We start from the raw sequence: 7,451 nt of genomic DNA on the forward strand, positions 1-7,451 counted from the left end.
CTTGTTTCTGGCTTCTTTCACTCAGCATGTTTTTGAGGTTTACCCATTTTGTTGTGTATAACAGTTTATTCTTTTTTATTGCTATGGTTTCATGAGATGTATATAACACACTTTATCTAGACAACTATCGATGGACATTTGGGTTGTTTTTAGTTTCTGGCTATACAAAACTACTAACAACATTAGTGTACAAGTCTTTGTCAGCCCTCACTTTAACATGTGCTGTAGCTAATAAATTTGTCTAGGGCCTGGGCGCAGTGGCTCACACCTGTAATCCCAGCACTTTGGCAGGCCAAGGCGAGAAGATTACCTGAGCTCAGGGGTTCAAGACCAGCCTGGGCAACTTGTAGAGATGAAGCCTCATCTCTACAATAAACCAAAAAATTAGCTGGGCGTGGTGGCGTGCACCTGTAGTTCCAGCTACTTGGAAGGCTGAAGCGGAAGGATCACCTAAGCCCAGCAGGTCAAGGCTGTGGTGGCTGTGAGCGTCCCACTGCACTCCAGCCTGAGTGACAGAGTGAGACTCCAACTCAAAACAAAACGAAAAAAAATTAGCCGAGCTCAGTGGCTCAGCCTGTAATCCCAGAGCTTTTGGAAGGCTGAGGTGAGTGGTTTGCCTGAGCCCGTGGGTTCGAGACCCGCCTGGGCAACTTGGCAAGACCTCATCTCTACAATAAATCAAAAAATTAGCCAGGCATGGTAGCGCGTGCCTGTAGTTCCAGCTACTTGGAAGACTGAGGCAGAAGGATCGCCGGAGTCCAGCAGGTTGAGGCTGTAGTGGCCAGGAGCGTGCCACTGCCCTCCAGCCTGGGTGACAGAGTGAGACTCAGACTCAAAAAAAAAAAATTGTTTAGGAAGATGCTACTGATACTGGGTATGGCACTGCACAAACTCGTGGGTTCTTTCACTTGACCCTGAAATAATTTTTCAGAGTAGCCAGCAAAATTTTAAAATAAAGTTTATTAGAGAGAAGAAGAGAGGAAAGAAAGAGCAGGCAGAAGTTTGTACCAAAAAGGCCTGGCATGTAAGTCTCTCTCGGAAGAAAAAAAAAGAAAGACATAGCTTTTGCTCTCAACTAAGAAACTAGATTATTTCCACAACAGTTGAGCTGCTAAAGGTGGGGCCCAGGTAACCTCACTCTGGAGAGATTGATATCTCTCTGCCTCTGATGTGAGGAATGGGCAGTCTTTACCAGGGAGACTAGACAGACCTTTTCAATTCACAAATTCATGAGCTAAAAGGGGTCTTATTATGATTTCTATGGCTTCTTGATTCCAGGTCCAGGAATCACCTTGATGGGGTTTTCTTTTGGCAAGTTGGAGGTGAGGGGGGGATGAGTGAACTGGGAGTCCACATTGAATTCACATTCCAGCTCACAGCATGCAGACAGGATGTCTGAATGCTTTCTAAAGCCTGCCTACAATAATTTTATCTATCTATGCCTAAGCTGTACAAGCTACCCTGCTTCACTATCACCCCACCACTAGCCAAAGTATATGTGTGTGTGACTGGGAACTTGTGGGGAGGGCAGGATAAAGATTTGTTTCAGGACTGGACAACCATAGTTCCTCAATCCCCTGGCAACAGCAATTGGTCCAAGGAACAAGCATGTGACCCAAGATTAGAGTCTTTTCCTAGAATAAATTAAAAAATGTTTCCAACTTAGGTTGCTAAAATGGAACTATGTAACCTTGAAGGTACCATGCTTTCTGCCCTAGTAGCAAAGAGGAAGCCCTTCTACAGTAGGAGAGAATAAGAACAATGCATAAACAGGGGGAAACAGGGTGGGAAAGAAAGAAAGAAAACCCTTACCTCTTCCAGGAATTATGCCTGACAAGAACATCCATGTTTAGACAGAACTGGGAATCTGAAATAAACACAATAAGGAAGAAACTGGAGGCTAGAGGAGAAAGGACATAGTCAAGACAGCTAAAATTCATGAATCATATTCTCAATGTCTTGCCAAGAAATATTTAATGATCTAGAGTATGTGATAAAAGACAAGGAGTACCCAAAGATAATGCTAGAGAAGCAAGAGTCAGGTCGTGAAGGACTTTGCCACATTAAGAAGTTTATATTTTGGCCAAACATTCCTCAAGCGTCTGGTCCCCTCTCCAGTCTTGGAGAGGTGGAACTTTCTAAATAAACTTTCTTTTCTAATCTAAAAAAAAAGGAAGTTTACATTTTATGTTGTAGACCTTGGGAAGATGTTTTAGTCTGCTAGGACTGCCATAACAAAGTACCACAAACTGAATAATTTAAACAACAGAAATTTATTTTCTTGCCATTCTGAAGGCTAGAAGTCTGAAATCAAGGTGTTGATAGGGTTGGCTTCTTCTGAGGCCTCTTTTCTTGGCTTGCAGATGGCCACATTCCACTGTGTCTTCACATGGTTTTCCTTCTGTATGTGTCTATAACCAAATTTTTCTACTTATAAAGACACCAGTCATATTGGATTACAGCCTACCTTAATGGCCTCATTTTAAATGAACTCTTTAAAGACCCTATTTCCAAAAGCAGCCACATTCTGAGGTACTAGGGGATAGGAATTCAACATAAGAATTTTATTTTTATGAGTCGGAGTCTCATTCTGTCTCCAGCTGAAGATGATCCTCCCATCTCAACCTTCCAAATAGCTGAGACTATAGACATACACCAATAAGCCTGACTAATTTTCTGATTTTTTTTTGTACAGACAAGGTATTAGGTCTGTACAAAACCAGTACAGCAGATATGCCAACAATTGCACAAAAATTAGATTGGGAAAGATAGTTTATTTAGAAAGTAAAATCAGATAAAGGAGTAGATTCACTTCTCCAGGGAGAGAAGGAATCAAAAGGAAACATAGTAGTGAATGCTTGAGATTGAAAGCTTTTAATGCTTCCTTTGGGGGAAGCAGGTCACTATGGTGTTAGGGTGATGGTCTGTGTTATGTCACCTTGAAAGGGGTAGGTAAGCCCAGAAACTGTCGCCATGGTGATGGGGTGATGGGGTGGTGGTGTATCACATAGGTCATGAAGGGCTGATCACAATAAATTAGGTCAGTTTGGCCCTTTATGGCAGGAAGACAAATACTTTGGATAAAAGGGTAATTAGGACAAAGCATGCTTGGGAGTTGCAAGACAGTTATCAGTAATGACCTCCAGGAAACTGGTTTTGTCCCCTCAATAAATTCTGCTTTCTAAAAAAAAAAAAAATAATAATAATAATAATAAGAGTGTAGGTAAAACTAACCTACAGAAAATGCAAGACAAAGCTAAGCAATGTTAAAATGGGTGTACAAATGTTCATTATGCAGGAACCCTTGTTGATGAGGTGTGCCCCCACCAGCAGATTCCCACTACTGCCAGTTCTGCCTTCCCCTACCCCAGGAGTTTCCCGCTATTGCCAATCCTTTTCTTGTAGTATTACGATAATTGCTCAAGGTCCACTTTTGAGTAAGAACATGTGATACTCAGTTCTTTGTTTCTGTAATAGATCGCTCAGTATTATAGACTCCGAGACCATCCAGGTTGCTGTGAACTTCATAATTTTGTCCTTCTTTATGGCTGCATAATATTCCGTCATGTATATGTACCACATTTTATTCAGTCCTCTTTTGATAGGTAGCACAGTTGGTTCCATGTTCTTGCTATTGTGAACAATGCTGCAATAAACATATGTGTGCAGGCATCTTTTTCATAGAGTGATTTGAGTTCCTCTGGGTAAATTCCCAGTAGGGGGATTGTGGGGTCATATGGAAGGTCGATTTTTGGATCTTTTAGGTATTGCCAAACTGTTTTCCACAAAGGCTATACAAGTTTACACCCCCACCAACAGTGTAGAAGTGTTCCTGTTTTGCCACATCCTCTCCAGCATCTGTTGCTTTTTGAGTTATTGATGGACTTTTCACTCTTTCATTCCCTCTTGTTGTTTTAAAATATTCTTATTTATGGTTGGAGAATGGGGAGGAAGTTCAGTCTTCTCTAACTACTTCCTGCTGGATTGGGGTGTAGAGAGGTCCCTACCTGTCTAAAGTAAGAGGAGGAGACAAGGAGAGAGGAACCAATAGAGTTGTCAGAATGTTTTTGGTGTTTGCACCATGTAAAAGCACATGTTATTAAAATTATTAATGCTATAATAAAGGCCATTATAGCTTCTATCATGACATATTAAGGCTTTGATGTCTGGTAAAATGTATTTATAAATAGTTACCCCAGTGGGGTCGACACCCACTACAGGAATCCAAGGAGTTTTCACTGTTGTACTAGTGAACTCCTTAGTCCATATGTGGATGTCCCCACAGGTTGTCTCTGAGTTCCTTTGGGTTTTGTGCTGGGGATTTGTAGACAGTTATGAGGGGTCCCAAGAAGAGAAGGAGTCAGGAAAGTCAGAACTATTTTTGCATGTACAGGAGAAACCCTAAATTTTGGAAAATGGAGAAAAATAAGTCTGAGCAAAAGAAAAAAATATATATGTAAATATTAAGAAGATGACTTTAACGAAGAAATATAACCACTGAGAAAGTCTTAAAAATAATTTGAAAACATTAGTTTGGAGATATATAGTTAGGAAAGACTTTAGAATGCAGTATAAATTGTGGGAAATAATGAACAAGATAATTTAAAATAGGTATACTATATTTTTGAAACATAATTCTTTCTCTTTATTTCTCCATTTTTTTATTAAAGGTAAATTATGGTAGGACCAAGTTATTCATAAAATAGATTTTACCCTTATTTGTGTGAAGTGCAGCAAGAATAATTATTTGCCATATAGGCTTTTTTGAATTGGCTTTGTTGAAACTCTTTTCATAAGGAACTTTAGATGAGAGCCTTTGCGTTAGCCAAAGATTTGCTGTATAGACCTGTATGGACTGGTCCAGGCTTTCCAAGTGCTTTTAATTGGCTCTTTATAGATCTTAGTGTGAAAGGGGGCTTAAAAAACATCTACAATGTCAAAAATTAAACTAAACATGTACTCAGCCTTTGTACAGTTAAAAAAAAAAGTTCCCTTCCTGGAAACTGGCAACAGCACTTGCTGGCTAGGTTAAATTGTCTAACAACTTTTTTTTCACTTCTATGAACCATGCTTGCATTGCTTGAAAGGTACCTAGGCCTCTAGGATGTTGCGGTTTAGCCCACTTGGAAAGTCCCAATGTGGTTTAGCCTTTCTTAAGCAAGCCCCTATAGCTAATGGACGCCCCTTGCTGTGGGACTGTCATGTCCAACAGGCAAGTGGCTGCTGGCCTGGCTCTTGACTAAATAAAACCTCTGCTTTTTATAACTTGTACTTCTGGTGTTGGTGTCTGTGAATTAAGCGCTCAGTCCCTATTTCATTAGTTCTAATTCCTTAAAGTAGTTTGTTTGAAACAGTTTTCCAGTAAAAGCCCTGGTAAAACAGCCAGTATTTTTAATTACATTTTGTTACAAAAGAAAATAGATTCTTATTAAACTTATGTAAATAATCATATGGTAATAAATTAATAACTTCCAAATTCTGGAGAAATTAGGTAGAGAGAAAGATATATGCCTCAAATTTAGCTTATAAGAACATACTTGGCCGGACTTGGTGGCTCAGCCTGTAATCCCAGCACTTTGGAAGGCCGAGATGAGTGGATTGCCAGAGCCCATGGGTTCGAGACCCACCTGGGCAACTTTGTGAGACCTCTTAGCTAGCGATAAATTAAAAATTAGCCAGGCGTGGTAGCACACACCTGTAGTTCCAGCTACTTGGAAGTCTAAGGTGGAAGGATTTCCGGAGCCCAGCAGGGTGAGGCCGCAGTGGCTGGGAGTGTGCCGCTGCACTCCAGTCTGGGTCACAGAGTGAGACTCCAACTCCAAAAAAAAAAAAACATACTTTACTTATTTGTGAAACCAAATAACTTCAAGAAATAGGTTTTCTTTTGACTCTGAAAAAAACAAAAATAATTAGCAATACTCTAAACAAAAAGGTCATTCTATCATCAATCCTATGTTGGATTAGTAATTCTTATGCCTGGAAGGAGACTTTAAAGTAGTTAGCAATTCAACACTGAAAAGTATTTATCATCAGAGTCCTAGAGCTGATTATAAGCCACTGTGGGTGACTGAGGCCTGTGTAGGTAAAGTTTGAAGGAGATCTAAGATACCATTTTTAGGTTTTAGAATAGATGTTGCTTACAAAACAATTTATCTGGTCTGCAGGTGCCACCTGAGCCACGGTGGAGGCAGTTCGGGAGGAGAGGATCGGAGAAGTGTGGTTCCTGAAGCCGCTCTTTGTTTCCTAATCCACCCTAGAGAGACTGAATTGAGAACCTAGAACATTACATGTTAAAAAGTTTGTTAAGTATGAAAAATTTTAAAAAGCATGATGTTGTAACACAGGATTACAGGCCTTTGGAAAAGTTACTCATTTAGCCAGTGACAGTCCAAAGACTCTGAGAAGAAAAAAAACCTTGCTTTTTGATGGAGGTTAAATTTTTAACCAACAAAAACGAAGACAGTAGGAGGCTACCTGAATCTGTCTCTTCCTCTGCACAAACCACCCCTCCCCCCCATTGTATATAGAAGAGTTGTTTTGAAGATTGCCAGTTAAGGGGCTCGTGTTCTGGTCTCTGAGTAGCATTTTGGCCTAACATTGGTTTAATTGATATTAGTGGTTAATTTACAGAAATAACTAAAATGTTTATAAACTTGATTGTTCATAATTTCTTTCACCTATTTTTCACAAACTTTATACATACCATTTTACAACATGCTTGAACCCTTTATTTTTGTCTTATACTTTTCTTCTTTCCAAATAACTAGTCATTTTATTATAGGACAAAAATTCACCATATAAGATCCTTTCCTCCAGCACCCCTTCTTGATAAAAACCCTTGAACATCTAGGCATATGGGGAACATACCTCAAAATAGTAAAAGCCATCTATGAGAAACCCATAGCCAGCATACTCCTAATGGACAAAAATTGGAACCATTTCCCATGAAAACTGGAACAAGACAAGGATGCCCACTCTCACCCCTCCTGTTCAACATAGTATTGGAAGTCCTGGCTAGAGCAATCAGAGAAGAGAAGGCAATCAGGTGTATCCAAATAGGAAAAGAGGAAGTCAAGTTATCTCTCTTTGCAGATGACATGATTGTGTACCTTGAAAACCCAAGAGAATCTGTCAAAAACCTCCTTACACTGATAAAGGCCTTTGGCAAAGTCTCAGGATACAAAATAAATGTGCAAAAGACAATCACATTTCTCTACACCAATAATAAACAAGCAGAAACCCAAATAAAAAACACAATTCCATTCACAATAGCTACCAAAAAAATGAAATACCTTGGCATCTTCCTAACCAGAGACGTGAAAGACCTTTACAATGAAAACTACAAAACACTGCTGAAAGAAATCAAAGATGATACAAACAAGTGGAAAAATAACCCATGCTCATGGATTGGAAGAATCAACATTGTGAAGATGTCCATCTTACCTAAGGCA

Source organism: Carlito syrichta, unplaced genomic scaffold, assembly GCF_000164805.1.
Source record: "Carlito syrichta isolate Samal-C Ts95f unplaced genomic scaffold, Tarsius_syrichta-2.0.1 Scaffold309724, whole genome shotgun sequence".
NCBI lineage: Eukaryota > Metazoa > Chordata > Mammalia > Primates > Tarsiidae > Carlito > Carlito syrichta.